Here is an 18,433-nt window from a genome sequence, read left to right as displayed (position 1 = left end):
CAAGAATGAACAGTTAAACTAGTGAAAGCTGAATTAAAGATATCTATAATTCATTTCTGCACATGATTATACAGGTGCATCTCAATAAATTAGAATGTCGTGGAAAAGTTCATTTATTTCAGTAATTCAACTCAAATTGTGAAACTCGTGTATTAAATAAATTCAATGCACACAGACTGAAGTAGTTTAAGTCTTTGGTTCTTTTAATTGTGATGATTTTGGCTCACATTTAACAAAAACCCACCAATTCACTATCTCAAAATATTAGAATACATCATAAGACCAATAAAAAAAACATTTTAGTGAATTGTTGGCCTTCTGGAAAGTATGTTCATTTACTGTATATGTACTCAATACTTGGTAAGGGCTCCTTTTGCTTTAATTACTGCCTCAATTCGGCGTGGCATGGAGGTGATCAGTTTGTGGCACTGCTGAGGTGGTATGGAAGCCCAGGTTTCTTTGACAGTGGCCTTCAGCTCATCTGCATTTTTTGGTCTCTTGTTTCTCATTTTCCTCTTGACAATACCCCATAAATTCTCTATGGGGTTCAGGTCTGGTGAGTGTGCTGGCCAGTCAAGCACACCAACACCATGGTCATTTAACCAACTTTTGGTGCTTTTGGCAGTGTGGGCAGGTGCCAAATCCTGCTGGAAAATGTTGAAAGGGTTTGCATTACATTTTGATGCCTGTTTCTTTAAGAGATTAGACAGGCTGTCCTCCATTCTAATGAACTGTGCTCGTCTGTCCCACACTGTTACAATAGTAGTTACAGCCAGCCGTTGAACTGCAAACTGTGAGTACTATCATTTTATTGTGATATCCTTGAAATGGAAGTTTTAGTGCAGATAAAAATGCTTAAGTACATAGTATTCTTTTATTGTCAATGCATTGTTAAAATAGCCTAACTCTCTGGATGGGTAAACAAGCAAACCAGAAGGTGTTAGCTCGATAAACTGTAGCCTCGTGTGTTAGCAGGACAAAATATGAAATAATCTCGGCACTTCCTCGACATTAATTACTGAATTGGTTTGTCGGTGACATTACGTTTCATAGTAAACACAATTTTGCCACCGGGAAGAAGCGTATATGCGTCAGTTAACAGTTCATATCTTTACCTTATTGTTGCAGTGAGAAGCAGTTTATAACACTTTACAATTCCACACCAACACCAAATGTCAGTAAAATGTCCTGTACATAGGTCAGATGTTTTTATTATTCAGTAAAGACCAAGTTGGTCTGTTTTGGGTTTTCAGGAGGTCAGTGCTTCACACCTGAAGGACACTCAAGAGGGACAGAGGTGAGGTAAACAGACCTTATTCAGTCATTTAAACCCAATTTTTTAAATTTATTTATTAAAACATATCAACATACCATAATTATATGCCATTGCTCATATAAATGAACTGACACACATACAGGTAAAAAATAAAATGCAACAATCAGGATTTAAACATCAATGTTTAAGTATATGTGGGTCTTTAAAATTATTTTCTTTAGTTTTAGGCTTTGTTGTTTTTATCTCTGAGTTAAATTACAATTTTACTTCAACAATGCATCCTGAGAGACCGTAAATGGCCACCATTATATTTGCATTGTGCAGATTAGCCCCAGTTTGAGATGCAATACACAATGCAATCTCAGCCAGTTCTCCCCTTTTTACTGTATGTTATTGCAAGGACATTTGGCAGTTTCAAGTTTGAACAATTTGTGTCATTTGTGTGTACAACTTTGCAACACACTCACTATAGAAAAAACTTGCCGGGTTCTTGACCTCCGTGAAGTTGGCACCCCATATAATTAAATAATCAGCAAAACTATTCCATTCATTTGTGTTTTGTTTGTGCTGATTTGGTGTTTGAGATATTAAGCATTCTTTTTTGGGCTGTGTGACGTCACTCTCCACCCCATCTCGCTCAAATCGCTCCAAACCGCTGGTCATTTGTGCTCGGTTTGTGCCGTTAAAACAAACGCTGTAACTATTTCCCTTCCTTAAATATAGCAAGAATGTTTTTGGGAGCAGTGACATCATTCTCCACCCCATGTTGTACATTTCAAAGCCTATCACCCCTGAACATACAATTAGGAGGAATACTAATTAAAACCAATAATACAAAAATAAATAATGAAAATTCATATAACCAGAACACAATATTTAGAAACTTGTCCAATTACAATATACCTCCTACTGTTAAGTCTTACATATGCATACCAGTAAATATCTCTGCATATTCTTTTTGAAGGGTGATTTATTTTTTATTAAATGGATATAAAGAGGAAAATTATTCCAGTTTGTTATGGCTCTATAAATGACAGTTTTCTTCAGAGAGTTAGTCTTTAAGCTGGTTACCACAATGTGAGCATTACCAGCAAATCTGGTGTTGTGATTATGTGTGTCCTTGCAATAAACTGTTTGTTCGAATAAAAATGTTGGTATCTGAATTAATGATGCAGCTGAAAAATGAGGCCATACTAAAAGAAATCCTTTGCTCAGTAGTGAGCCATGAAAGGGTGGAGTGCAATTTTCTGGTACTAGTTCTAATAGAGCAGCCCAGAACAAGTCTGGCAGCCCTATTTTGTGCAACTTGTAATTTTGCAAAATTTGATTTGGATGCAGATAACCATACTATTGAACAGTAGTCCAGGTGGCACAAAATGAATGACTTAGAAACTATACTCAGCATGTGTGACTGTACATAAGGAGAACACTTTCTTGTCATTGCAATACCTCTACCCAGTCCATAATATTTGACTGTCCAAGACTACGCCCAGCAATTTATCTTTGTCCACCTGTTGTATGGGTTCCCCAGATATGGATAGCTCCAGTTTAGGTTTAGCAACTAATTTGTGTCGTGACGCAAAAAACAATACTTTTAGTTTTAAATATATTTACGGCTAGTTTATTTGTTTTGACCCACTCATATACTATATTCAGTTCACTAGACAAATTTTGATTTAATTCATGGCATGTACGTGCAGCATAAGATACAGTGGAATCAGCATACATTGTTATACCTGCATTTTTCACAGCAGAGGGCAAGTCATTAATAAAAATTGAAAACAGAAGTGGTCCCAGACAACTTCCTTGAGGTATACCACATGCTAAACTACTACAATTTGATAGACTACCATTATAAAAAAACTTTTTTTGCTCTAGAGGAAAGATCATTTTTCATCTAAGTAATCGCAGATAGGCAAAAACCATAACATTTAAGCTTATCTATTAAAATATCATGATCAATGACATCAAATGCGGCACTGAAGTCTAACATAACTGCTATCTATAACTACTAACTATTTTTGAGTCATCAATCTCCCTCAACCAATTATCAGTCATTTGTATAAGTGCTGTGCAAGTAGAGTAACCCTTTCTGTATGCATGTTGATATTTAGTAGTCAAGCTGTTATTGTTAATATGGTCTTGTTTCTGACCATAAATAATCTTCCATAAAGTGATCTTTAACAAATCGTTGGTATGACCGTCTGTATTCAACTTTAGCTCTTGCTTTAGGAATTTTAGCCTTTCTACTGAAAGCAACCATATTGTGGTCACTAAAATCTACTGGCACAGAGACTGTATTTGAGCATAGTTCAGGGACATTAGTATATATGTGATCAATACATGTAGAGGAAGTACAGCCTGCTTGATTATTGAAAACTCTTGTTGGCAGGGAAACAATTTGGGATAAATTACAAGCATTAATTAATGAAAATATTTTTTTCTTCCTTGGGCAATTACTGGCTAACCAATCTATATTCATATCTCCAAGAAAATATATTTCACTGTTCACATCAGACACTCTGTCAATTGATTCACATAATTGAGAGAAATAGTCAGCGTCAGCATCAGGAGGTCTGTAACAGCAGCCCACCACTATTGGTTTCAAGTGGGGTAGATGTACCTGAACCCACAACGCTTCTACACCAATCATCATAAGATCAGAACGTAGTTTAACAGGAAGATGGCTTTGTATAAAAATTGTTACCCCACCACCATGTATATTTCTGTCCCTCCTAAAGAGGGAGAAACCATTAACCAATAACTCAGAGTTCTGAACAGATGGATCTAAATGAGTCTCAGATACCGCCAATATATGAATGGAATTTGCAAACACCAAATTATTCAAGTCATGTATCTTGTTCCTAATGCTACAGATGTTCACATGTGCAATTACCAAGCCTTTATTTGGGAGCTTTAAAGGGCTCAATGTCATTATTAGGGATAAGAAGCATCCTTGGTCGTGAAGTCAGACATTTATAGTTAGGAACTTTTTCTGGGTTTGATCAGCTTGTCATACCTCAACACTGCAGAATCACCCCTCTCCCAGGCTGCACGCAGGTCTGGCATTAACTCCTTCCTTTTCTTCCTAATAAGGTCAGAGTAATCTTCATTGATGTAAATCCGTGTTCCTTTAAGTTTCTTAGCCTGTGATTGAATCATCTGCTTATCCTTGTAGCGCAGGAGTTTTACTACGATCTGTCTCGGCCTACTATCATCAAACTTCCCAACTCTATGGGCCCGTTCTATTTCAATATCCTTCACATTCAGGCCCAATTTCTTTCCTAGTATTTCTTGTACTTTCATTTCTGACATTTCCCAGTTTTCCCCTTTTTCCTCAGGAACACCATCAATAATAATATTGCTCCTATGTGATTGATTTTCCAAAAAGTCAATCTTTTTTTCAATCCCATCAAGGGTCTCAACAGATTTTGTCAGGTTCTCCTCAGTTTTTTTCCCACTCTCACGTAGCACTTTATCCTGGCTCTCCAATTTTCCATGAGCAAACTCTAGACTAGTCTTGAGTTCCTGTATCTCTTTAAGTGCATTATCCACTCTCCTATGCACACCTTCTGAGATAATTTCAACACAGGATTTAAAGTTCTTAATTTGCTGCTCCAGCAGCTCTCTATAAAAGTATTTTTGTTGTTCCATCATGGATTGAAGAGTAGACATTGTCACCAGCTCTTCCTCTGGATATTTCTGTACTTTGGTTGGCATCTTGTTACCCAAAGAGGAGAAGGCCTCAAAATGTAGGCCTCAATCCCAAAGAACAATAGGCCTCAAAACCAGAATCTGTTCAAAATCTCTCTTTGTGACCTGCATCCACAGCTCTTTACTCAATAAACGACTTAGATAACTGTGTTTAACCTATATTAAATTAGTATTTTGATTGAAACAAGTGAATAAATAAAATATCAAAAAGAGATGTCAGCTTGTATGGCGCTAGTACATGGCGCAAGCTCTAGGTTGAAATATCAAAATTCCCCCAATATGGCAGTGATTTCACTCTCCACCCCATGTCGTCCGAATCGCTCCAAACCGGTGTCATGCTGTTGAAAGAAACATTCTAACTAATTCCCTTACATAGAAATAACAAAATTATCTCCCGTATCTGTGGTGTCAGTCATGCATTTACCCCATCTGGTCCAATGCACTCATTTTCTGACTCGTTCATTTGTGCTCTCGGTGCAGGTTTCTTACTGTTGCTGTCATTGTTGTTTTTTTTTTTTTTGCTGTTTTTTTTTTATATTGACAGTTTGATCATTGGCAGTAACTTCAAGCTTCAAATCCAAATCACATATGCCCTGTATTTGTGCGCGTGTAGCACTTGTTTGAATTCACCTCATGTAAATTGATATTTAATGTTGTTTGTGTATTACATCTCAGTTATTACCATTATGTTTTAGGAGTTTATTCAAAGTAAAAAGTAGCCTAACTTTACCGCAGTGAATATATCGTTAAGGCCACTGCGTTATAATAACCGTTTGCTCGATTAGTTAAGCTGCACTTATATCAAGTTACAGACTATGTTCAAAATGGTTATTGCATTATGTAATGACGATGATGGAATGATTGGTTAGGATAAACAGTTTCATAAGAAATTGAGACAGTTGAAGCTTTTTATCTTCAAATTTGGGTCGTCTCTGCTTGCAGTTCTCAGAGAAAGCTGCATAAACAGTGAAGCAAGGACAGGAGATGTATGTGTTTTATTATATTTCAAATATTTTAAAGCAATGGGTCAGGAACCTGTTTTAGTTACCTGCCAAAAGTAATAATAATTAGTTTGATGAAAATACGCCACCCATATGATGGTTTTTTTAGTCTTAGCTGGTTTAACCTGGTTTCCCAGTCTGATCACTTGAAAAGTGCACACACCCCTTTAAAGCCAGCTGAAAGACAAGGCTGGCAGACCAGTTAAGACCAAAAAAACATCTAAGTTTCTTTTTTTTTCTTTTTTTTTTTTTTTGGCACGGTATTCATCTGAAATATCATTAATGTCAAATAATTTAGTTATTAGTTATGTTTAAATTCCAACATGTAATCAGTATTGAAGATTATCAAGCAGAATGCAGCTTACAGCATTGCTATTTAAAGATGGAACAAAGAACAGACAACACCCAATGCTTGTGTATACTTTCAAATGCAAAGATGGAACAGAACTGAACAGAACAGAACTGTGAAAACGAAGAGATCTGTGTATAAATAACAGAACAGAACAATTACTGATAAAAACATGGAACTGTTTAAATGAGTATGTCAATAGGCTAATAGAAATCAAATGGGAATAAAATGGTCTACGAACTATTTATGTTATTGACTAACTTATTTCTGCAGAGGCCAGAACAAGATATTGATTAACAAAATGTTTTATTCCTCTTTAGTGAACAATATGACGTGGGGTTGTATTTTGGTTTTTGCTGATACTGTTGTGACGCGGTGCCAAAAAAAAAAACAACATATATTATTATCATATATTTATTATCATATATTAACTTGTGCAATTTATTCCAAGTCTTCTGAAGTGTTTTGATAGCTTTGTGTGATAAACAGACTGAAATTTAAGTCATCATTCTCTGAAAATCTTGCCATCCATCCTAGATCACTTTGCCGTTTTCATAAGAGAAGTAGCAATTACTTCTTAATGAATTGGTTTATTCAGCTCACAAAACCAGTCTTAATGATTTGTTCATGAATCAGACAAATTGCTCTTAACTTTCTAACTAAACGATTCAGTTCATTGGAAGTGAAGATTATCAAAAAAATAATTTTATGAAATTTCAGTCTGTTCCTCAAAGCTATAATGTGACTTGAAATATACTGCACGAGTGGTATGGACCACATTTATGGTACTTTTATATATTGTTTTGTCATTTTGTAGCTTTCCAGCACTAGTCCACATTTACTTTAATTATGTGGAAATATGTGGCCAGGATGTTCTTCAAAAATTTACCTTTTGTGATCTAAGAAAGAGGTTCAAGTTTGAAACCTCACGAGGATAAGGGGGATGGGTTTATGACTGAATAATTTTTTTTCTTTCACAAAATGTGCATCATTGTGCACATCTAATCTTAATGTGTGTTATAGCAGGGCACAAAGATGTCCTACCCTTATTGGTGTGACCAATGCAGGATAATATTATTCATGAGGATGTTCATGTGAGTTCCTATTGAATGCCAAATACTAATAAAAATAAAAAATGTTTTAAATGTGCTATATATTTTCCTACACATGCTCTGAGTTTTTAAAAATGTATTTATTATTTTTTATTTTTTATTTTTTTGAGTATTGTAACTCAAGCACATGTTAATGCTTACCTTTACCCACAGCCAGATGTTATTTCCTGTTATTTACCGCAATGCAGTGTTTAGGGTAGATCAAAGTTTTTAAGAGGGCAGAGACTACAAACATCTATAAACTGTTAAGTGTTCAGATAAATTAAGACACCACACACTGAGACTGTTTAATCATTAGTGTTACTCCTACTACAGCAGTATCAGTACAGTTACAGTAATTACAGTACATTTTTACAGGTAAATGAGATCACAGTGTATTGTGTCGAATATCTTAAACATCAATCATTACAAATGACAATTTGTGGCACAAATACAGGGCATATGTGATTTGGATTTGAAGCTATAAGTTACTGCCAATGATCAAACTGTCAATATATAAAAAACAAAAAAACAATGACAGCAACGGTAAGAAACCTGCACAGAGAGCACAAACGAACGAGTCAGAAAATGAGTGCATTGGACCAGATGGGGTAAATGCATGACTGACACCACAGATACGGGAGATAATTTTGTTATTTCTATGTAAGGGAATTAGTTAGATTGTTTCTTTCAACAGCACAAAACAGCACAAACGATTGACGTTTGGAGCGATTCGGACGACATGAGGTGGAGTGACGTCACTGCCCCGAATTAAATCTGTTATTTCTAAAGAACGGAAACAGATACACTGTTCACTTTAACGGCACAAACCAAGCACAAACGAATGATACCGGTTTGGAGCGATTCGGACGACATGGGGTGGAGAGTGATGTCACTGTTCTTAAAAAAAGTTTTTTGGTTATATTTAAGAAACGATCATAGTTACAGGGTTTCTTTTAACTGCACAAACCGGCACAAATCGAGCACAAACGACCAGCACCCGTTTGAAGCGATTTGGACAACATGGGGTGGAAAGTGACATCACAGCCCTGAATCATATTTGTTATTTCTAAGGAATGGAAATAAATAAAGTGTTCATTTTAACGGCACAAATTGAGCACAAACGAATGACACCGTTTTGGAGTGATTTAGACAACATGGGGTGGAGAATGACGTCACTGCTCCCAAAAACATTCTTGCTATATTTAAGGAAGGGAAATAGTTACAGCGTTTGTTTTAACGGCACAAACCGAGCACAAATGACCAGCGGTTTGGAGCGATTTGAGCGAGATGGGGTGGAGAGAGACGTCACACAGCCCAAAAAAGAATGCTTAATATCTCAAACACCAAATCAGCACAAACAAAGCACAAATGAATGGAATAGTTTTGGTGATTATTTAATTATATGGGGTGCCAACTTCACGGAGGTCCAGTACTGTCATTCATATTGCAGTATACTTATCGCACATAACAAATGCAAGTAACAACATTTGACAGTAATATGACTAGTACATAGGCAGTTGGCTGGAGTAGTACATTACATTACTGCCATCTTCCATTGGGCAGCAGGAGATGCTTCTTTGATATCTTGATGGCCCCCTAAAAAAAATCTCAATATTAATTTTACTTGTTTACTTAGTTTACTTGTAGAACTTTATCTGTGGTAATACTGATAAATGAAATAAAGTTCTTCATGCAGCTTATTCAAGTAAAGAATGAAATATGTGTTATATAAACCTGACTTTTGGACTTAATTGCAGCATAAAAGGTTTGGAACAGAATGAGGTGAAAGGTACCCAGAAGAATTTCAGACAGAAGGGCCTAAAGTTGTTTTTTTTTTTTTAATCAAACAGGCATTTATTTATATAGGCATAGGCATTTATTTATATCATACTATCCTGTATTAATTTAAAGTCCCCACAATATGGCTAGATGAGTTTCTATCTTGTGCCATGGAAGTTTGGAAGGGACATATTGAAGGCTCATCGAGTGATTTTCATGAAACTAGAAAATAACCTGGTCCTATTTCACTCCAAAATCAAAAGAACCAAATAAGAAGTTATATTTTAGGCTACATAAAGAAAACGATGCCATTTCATTACTGCAATGCAAAAAAGATGGTTATTAGAATATTCTCACTAACGCAGTGTGACAATTGGTAAGTATTTGCTCATCAGATTAGTACTTCCATGGAACTGCCTTTCATTTTCACCGATTTTAATTTTAAAAATCATTGTACAACAGTATCTTCTTTACTGTAATACAGTAAAAAAAAAAAAAAACTATGTTATGGTAATGAGAATCATCTTTGAAAACAATGGGAATAGTAAAAGTAACATGTCTGGAAGCATTACGAGAATGGGTGGGAAAAATTTGCTTAAGTATCCTGAAAATAATGTCACAATCAAAAAAATCGTAATGGTCATAAATGGCTTAATTTTCTTTATGTAAGTGATAATGTACACTCAGCCAGTTGTTATCGCAGCTGATTTACTCAGTAGTAGTCAGATGACTTGCAATACCCGGATTACAGGCCTGATATGTCTTAATCCCTGGATGTGCGGTTGTTACTCAGAAATATCAGATTGCTAGATGACCAATCATAATCAAATATTCCAGAGACCCATGTAATACGCAATATACTAATATATATATATATATAAATATTATATTGATGGCAAGATGAATGCAGCATGTTATCAGAAAATACTGGCAGACAATTTGCATTCTTCTGCACGAAAGCTGCGCATGGGATGCTCTTGGACTTTCCAGCACGACAATGACCCTAAGCACAAGACCAAGTTGACCCTCCAGTGGTTACAGCAGAAAAAAGTTGAAGGTTCTGGAGTGGCCATCACAGTCTCCTGACCTTAATATCATCGAGCCACTCTGGGGAGATCTCAAACGTGCGGTTCATGCAAGACGACCAAAGACTTTGCATGACCTGGAGGCATTTTGCCAAGACGAATGAGCAGCTATACCACCTGCAAGAATTTGGGGCCTCATAGACAACTATTACAAAAGACTGCACGCTGTCATTGATGCTAAAGGGGGCAATACACAGTATTAAGAACTAAGGGTATGCAGACTTTAAAACAGGGGTAATTTTATTTTTTTCATTGTTGCCATGTTTTGTTTTATGATTGTGCCATTCTGTTATAACCTACAGTTGAATATGAATCCCATAAGAAATAAAAGAAATGTGTTTTGCCTGCTCACTCATGTTTTCTTTAAAAATGGTACATATATTACCAATTCTCCAAGGGTATGCAAACGTTTGAGCACAACTGTATATATATATATATATATTATTATTATTATTATTATTATTATTATTATTATTATTATTTTTATTTTTTTATTTTTTTTTGTGGGTTCATTTTTTGAAGGAAAAAAGTGCCTACGTCGAGAGGTAAAGCTCTGTTTTCCTTTCCTCTTCAGAGCTTGTCCACTGAGGTGCACTTTCACCTGATTGGGAATGGTTGGCTAAACTCACCCTGGATGTTGCAATGGCCCTCTTACAGCTACGCCCCATGCATTTCACCCTTTTTTTGCCAAGTGGACACTTTTCTTTTAATATGAATAGTGCCATCAAGTGCAAAGTTTCTCTAAAATCCAAGTCAGCCTTTGACAAGACAGTTGTAATGCATAACCTCCAACCAAAGTATGTTCCACTGACCAACTTTAAATGCCATTCAGCATTAAAGACATTACTGCTTCCCACATCTGTCAACACTATATGCTCTCGTGCTATTTCGACAAATCGTCAGTTTTCGAGGGAGAGCCAGAGCAGCCATTCTTCTTTGAGTAAGACACAAGGTACTAGTCTTGCCTCAGCATGTCTTGATATAGATGTGAATTACAGCAATTTTATGCTTGCCTTCAGTAATTATATGAAGACAGAAATGTGAGGTTCTTTGCTGCAGTGGTATTCTTGAATGATCAGTTGAGTCATTAATAAAAAGAATGTTGAGAACATAGCTTCAACCTGCAAATGACTTTGTTTTATTGAAACAATGTTTTATGTAACCTACCATATCCTCACTGCAGTGTCGTCATCTGTCCTTGAGGGTGAGACACTTGCCATGGGCATGTGGTCACTAGGCCTTGGCGCTGTGGGTGCCGCCATCGCCGGCATAATACTTGCAAACACTGACTTCTTGCTGACAAAGCCAACACTTGCTACTCTTGAGTACCTGGAGAATGCTGACCTCAAAGCCTTAGAGAATGGTAAAATAATGGGAATTTTTAAATTAAATTTGGTGGGGAATTCTGTCATAATTAAGAATAGCAGTGATGCAGTCACACATTGAGAGGAATATTTTGGTTAATGTTTCTCATTTACATCCATTCAGATGAGAATACTTTAAAAGCTAAAACTCTCTGGGAGAAATCTGGTGTGGTGATCATGGCTGTGCGGCGACCTGGATGATTTTTGTGCAGAGAGGTGAAATGATCACATTCCTTATTATAACATTTAGAAAAATGCTCTTGTTCACTGATGATGTGTTAGTATTGATTGGTTGGTTGTATGGTGTATCTGCAGGAGGCCTCTGAGCTGTCCTCTCTGAAGCCCCAGCTGGATGAGCTTGGGGTCCCTCTGTATGCTGTTGTTAAAGAGAAAATAGGTACAGAGATTCAGGATTTCAAGCCACACTTTGCAGGGGAAATTTTCCTGGATGAAAAGGTTAGTAAACTTGCTCTTCAAAGACCCCATGAAATAAAAACTGTTTTTTTACAGTTCATTTACAGTTATGAATCGTGGAGTTTTGTAGCTTTTAGTCTATGCCTGTTAGCTTTGACGGCATCTATTAGTGTTGCTCCGATACCAAAATTTTGGCTTCGGTACGATACCAGCCCTGGTACCTCGGTATCGACTCAGATTTTTAATGAAATTACACAGAAAATTATTGACATAAAGAACTGTGATTCCATGTTAAATGTTATGATCAAATTGTGTTTAATCAAATACATACTGTACAGCTTTGATCAAATGAAAATATAATAATTTATAAATAATTATTTTGGGGAAAAGAAAAAAAGATGCACAACAGAGCTTTACAGTGTTAATGAAAACATTAAATGAAAACAATCTGATTACCTGAGGCTGAATCACAACATTCTGATATTCAGTACTGGAATTCAGCTTTTGTGATATTACTTACAGATAATACTAATAATATAACCATTTAATATTATATTATTGTTATTATGAGTATTATTGCTGCTACTTTTTTTTGCTTCACTTTTATACAGTAGTAATATTTTTATTTCGTAATGTCTTAAATTTCACGCATCCAGTTAAATAAAGCTCTCATTTCAGTGGGACTTTTATTTTGAAAGACCTTTTGAAGTACATCCTGTTTTTGAAGGATTCTTTATATCGTCTCCGAAAAAAAGTCTATTGAGAGTTCACAGCCATTTATACACTAAACACACTGCTCTGCAGGTAGTAGTAGTAGTAGTAGTAGTAGTGTGTGTGTGAAGGAGATGACAGAGCAGAGCCTCTCATTCATTCGGTGGTGTGCAGCACATGTGACTGTATATTATTTAATTAAATGACATCCTTCTGCAGATTAATGATCACACTGCCATATTGAGACTTTTTTTATTATTATTTTCAAATACTTTTTGATTTCATCTCAAAACGCACATTACATTTTTGCTAATGGCAGCATCATTTAATATGGTACCAAAATTAACAACAAGATGATATTGTACCGTTTTAAATATTTTGGTATCACAATATTTCATTAGTACCGGTATACCATGCAACCCTACCATATATATGCTAGTGTACTCCTTAAAGCTGACACAGTTATCATTTAGTAGGTGTACATTTGTCAAATTTATAGTCTCTCAGACCAAAAAATATTGATGACTCATCTTGCTCTCTAGAATGAGAATGCCTGTCCCCCTAATACCACCTACCTCTGACTAGCAATAGCAAGTAGCAAATCACGGTTCACGGCCATGACATAAACTAAAGTCCATTGCCTATTCCATAAAAGGATTAACCACAGTTTACTACTGTACTGGGTGCTGCCGTAATTTCTGCTGGACTGTTTTCTGGTTCTGGTCTCCATAAGAAGCAATGTAAAAACTACCCAAACGAGCATTCCAGATGGAGAACAACAAGCATTTTAAGTTTTAGTTGGTGTACAAATTAGTTCAGACTCAACTTGTGCAGTTGTTGGATGTCATAACTCAGAGTAGTTAATGATATCAACGTAACTAACCACGGTTCATAGCTTCATGTCAGGGGCGTAACTACAGGGAGGGCAGCCACCCTAGGGCCCGGGGTGAGAGGGACCTGCAACAGTCGACCAAAAGGAACCATAAAAATGACTGGGGGTCTGACGGGTGACGATAAACGACCAGGCTCCCCAAGGAGTGGGCCCGACAGGTTCTTTGCAAAAATTATTATCAAGAAGACGATTTTTGCCCTAATATCAAAGGTCGTTCTAGAAAAAAATTAATTATGATCCAGCGTGAATTTTTTTGGATAAAAAAATATGATCGTGCATGTAAAATGGCTAGAAATAGCATTTAGTGTAAAGCTGACAATTTACACAAGGTTTATTTATATTTCTGCTCCAAACTTACTTCAAACGTACTTCTCTGTCTGCTTGTATGAATGTAACACATCATAAAAAAGTGTTTCACCACTGTTCAAATGCACTTTGGATCACATCATTTATATGTATAAATTTTTCCATCTGAAAGGACTAAATATTAAATGAAACAAATGACAATAAAATGCAAAGTAATCTCTTCAGTAATCAAAATACTTTATGAATGTAACTGTATATCAAGAGATGCACTCTAATCCAGGTCTGACAAGAGCCCTTAAATGGATAGTTCACCCAAAAATTTAAATTCTCATTATTTACTCACCCTCATGCCATCCCAGATGTGTATGTCTTTCTTTCATCTGCTGAACTCAAATGAAGATTTTTAGAAGAATTTCTCAGCTCTGTAGGTCCATACAATGCAAGTGAATGGGAGGCTACATTTTAAAGCTAAACAAAATCACACAAGTCATCATAAAAGTAATCCATAAGACTCCAGTGGTTAAATCAGTATCTTCAGAAGCTATATGATATGAGAATGTGTGAATGAGAAACAGATCACCTTCACATTCTTCTTGTGTTTTTGGTGATTCACATTCATCTCTGCATATCTCCCCCTGCTGGGCAGGAAGAAGAATATCTAGCAAAAAAAAGACAAATATTGACCTGTTTCTCACCCACACCTATCATAAAACTTCTGAAGATATGGATTTAACTACTGGAGTCTTATGGATTATGTTTATGCTGCCTTTATGTGCTTTTTGGAGCATCAACATTTTGGCCTACAGAGCTAAAATATTCTTCTAAAAATCTTAATTTGTGTTCTGCTGAAGAAAGGAAGTCATCCAAATCTGGGATGGCATGAGGGTGAGTAATTGATGATAGAATTTTAATTTTTGGGTTAACTATCCCTTTAAAGTGATAGCTCAGCCATAATTTAATATTTTGTTATAATTTCCCCTCATGTGGTTCCAAACCCGGGTGACCCTTTTTATTATGTGGAACACAAAATATGTTAGACAGAATGTTAGAGACTGACACCATTCACTTTCAAAATATGAAAAAAAAAGAAAAGAAAAAAAAAACATTAACTGAAAGTAAATGGTGACTCAGGCTAACATTCTGTCTAATATCTCCTTATTGTGTTGCATGGAAGAAAGTCATATGGGTTTGGAACAACATGATGGTGAATGATGACAGAATTTCCATTAATAATAATTCTGTAATACATGTTAAATGTGTATTATGTAATGGAATATAGGGGAGTTAACTTCTGTCATGTCATTTGTGAAAGTAACGAATTACTACTTGAGTACTCTTTTAATTGGATACTTTCTTACTCTTACTCAAGTAATTATTTATGTTAGTACTTTTACTTCTACTTGAGTAATTTTATTTAAAGTAATTGTTCTTTTACTTGAGTACAGTTTTTGGCTACTCTACCCACCTCTGGCGGGGGGAGCAATCCTGCTGGAATACAATGTAAGAAACTGCCATTACACGTGATGCCGAGAAATGAAGCTTCTTCTGTTTCGTGATGTTTTCGAATCTGTGCTTGAGCGCATTGCACTGGCACAGAAGCACTTTGGTAAATGTGGAAGAAATGCGATTAATGTGTTTACATGCTTGTATAATGTGATTAAAATAGGAGTACTCCACATATCTTACTGCAATTATCATTACTCTGATTATTAGCATAATCACAATATCATAATCGCAGTATTCTGTTTACATTAGCAACAGTTTAATCACATTATTCACTTAATTGCATTATGAGGGTACATGTAAACGTACTGCCAAACATTTTTCATCGCAACTCTTTACATGCATCATCGAGCCAGATGCTTTTTGGACCATTTTTACAAATGTAATAAGCTAAACATCACAATATCCGTTAAGAACATCCAGCTGATGTGGGTGAAAACACTGAAGACCGGAAAATAAAAACAGGCTTCCATTATGAAACGTGGAACAATTCCATGTTCAGGAAAAAGGTGGAAAAAAGTTTACAAAAGTTCTTTGATATGTCCTGCCCCAACTTCCTGTTTCAAAAGGAAATTATTCAACACAGGGAAAGAAAATAGCACAAGCCATTTCATGGTGTCTTTAATCAGAACATTAAAACTTAACATTTTCCGATTTCTTATTTTCAATTAACATTATAATTTGGCTTATACATCTATTTGTCCACAGCAAGCTTTTTATGGACCACAGCGGAGGAAGATGGGTGGGCTTGGTTTTATCCGCTTGGGAGTTTGGCAAAACTTTATAAGGGCCTGGAAGTCGGGTTACCAGGGCAACATGAATGGAGAGGGTTTCATCCTGGGAGGGGTCTTTGTCATTGGATCTGGCAAACAGGTAATCCTTTAGATATTTCATAGAAAACCATTACAAAGCAAAAAAATAAACTAAAAAAGCTAGCCATTTTCTACTATCTATTTACTTTTTGCAGTGCAATTCAGAGCTTCGGCCACTTGCTTGTCCTCATCCTTCCTGTTTTTTGTTTTTGTTTTTGTTTTGCTGTTTTCAGGGCATTCTTCTAGAGCACAGAGAAACTGAGTTTGGAGACAAAGTCAGCAACGACTCTGTTTTGGAAGCCGCAAAGAAAATTGTGGTAGAAAAATAGATGTTGTTTCAAGTTTGTCAGCTGCCAAGTTCGATCAAAATAGAAATGAAGAAAAGTTCTCCCTTGTTCTTGAATCACAATTCACATTAACCTCAACACACCTCATTTCTCTTACTAATGCTGTGAATAGAGAGAAAAGCTCAGGTTATGAATTCTAGGCACTGACTGGTACATTAGGACAAAGATGCCACACATTTGCTTTTTCATGTGGCTTCATTTGAATTTGGGTGCTTTAGTATATGCAAACTAGGAATGTTGTGTAATTGAGTTATAAACATGAGTAATATTGTTTTTGCACATTAGAAAGAGCTCACATTGTATTGTTGTTTTTCACCTCTGGGTTTCTTTGGTTGCCTGCTACCATGCTCATGGTTTTGTTTGTATGTGTATTAATGATAGTCTGACTTCAAACTCAGTGTTGAGAGAGCAGATTTGAGGCAAACACGTGCTTACATACCCCTCTGGTATTTGGTCTGTGAGCAGCCAAAGGTTCTGATGAGGGTAGAGGATTCAAGAAACAATAAACATGCCACTACAAAAAGTAATTAATTTGTCTTTTGTATGTCATGTTTTTTAAATGCTATTTATTTTTATATTTAGTATTTGGTAATAATAAATTAATTGTATACTACAGTTAAAACTAGATTAAGACAAACTTTGATGTTAGCTTGACAAAGTCTTGTCTGAAAGGTTTAAATAGTTTTAAAAATGTGATGGTTATACAGACATTACAGTAAGACAAACAGCCAGCTAGCTAGTCCAGACCAGTCAGATAAACCAACAGACAGGCAGATAGATAGATTATATTTCTTTCCATTATTTGTTTTGGCAGTTTGTACGATATGATATGGTTTTACACCCAGACTGCAAATGTTCAGAACTTTTTTTTTATTTCTATGTCATACCATATTGACACTTGAAAAGGTAATTTTTTAATGCTATTAGAAACTGCTTGCTGGTAACAGTCTAGTCCCTTTATCTTTACATCTCGTATATCTCCACGACACAATTTGTGTACTACACTTAAGTAGCTACTGAGCCATTCATGTCTAATCCCGGATTAGTATACGTTTACGACACTGAGTGCTTATTTTCTGTTCACCCACTCTGTTATGCTTGAGTTATTAAAGGGACAGTTCACCCATAAAAGAAAATTAATTTACTCATTGACCAGACCTTTGAAGCTCCAAAAATCACAAAGGCAGCATAAAAGTAATCCGTAAGATTCCAGTGGTTTAATCCATATTTTCAGAACTATAAATTCTCCTTGCTCAGTAGGAGGCGATATGTACGAAGAATGTGAATCGCCAAAAAACAAAAGAATGTGAAAGTGGAGATTTATAGTAAAAAAAAAAAAAAAAAAAAAAACTTTAATATTGATTTGATTCTCACCAACACCCATCATATCACTTCAGAAGACATGGATTTAACCACTGGAGTTGTATGGAATACTTCTATGCTGCCTTTATTTGCTTTTTGAACCTTCAAAGTTTTGGCCACCATGAACTTGCATTGTATGGACCTACAGAGCTGAAATGTTCTTATAAAAATCTTTGTGTTCAGCAGAAGATAAAAAGTCATACACATCTGGGAAGGCATGAGAGTGAGTTTATGATGAGATGAGTAAAATGCCACCATGAGGGCAGTTTCAAGATTAAGTACACTTTGTATAGATAAAATAGAGAAATTTGTTATCAAAGGGGAGAACTTCTGGTTTAGAAAAACAAAATTAAATACATAGTGCATAGCTACAAGTTCATTTATACCAACCAGAAACACTAACAAACAACACAGTATCATCCCA

General features: G+C 35.8%; 1 pseudogene; it reads left to right on the top strand.

Annotated features, from left to right (window-relative positions):
* The first annotated feature begins 660 nt into the window (after positions 1 to 660).
* LOC127412482 (peroxiredoxin-like 2A) lies at positions 661 to 17,174 on the top strand (annotated as a pseudogene).
* The last annotated feature ends 1,259 nt before the right edge of the window (positions 17,175 to 18,433 follow it).

Source organism: Myxocyprinus asiaticus, chromosome 21, assembly GCF_019703515.2.
Source record: "Myxocyprinus asiaticus isolate MX2 ecotype Aquarium Trade chromosome 21, UBuf_Myxa_2, whole genome shotgun sequence".
NCBI lineage: Eukaryota > Metazoa > Chordata > Actinopteri > Cypriniformes > Catostomidae > Myxocyprinus > Myxocyprinus asiaticus.
This window is presented reverse-complemented; position numbering and strand designations above follow the sequence as displayed.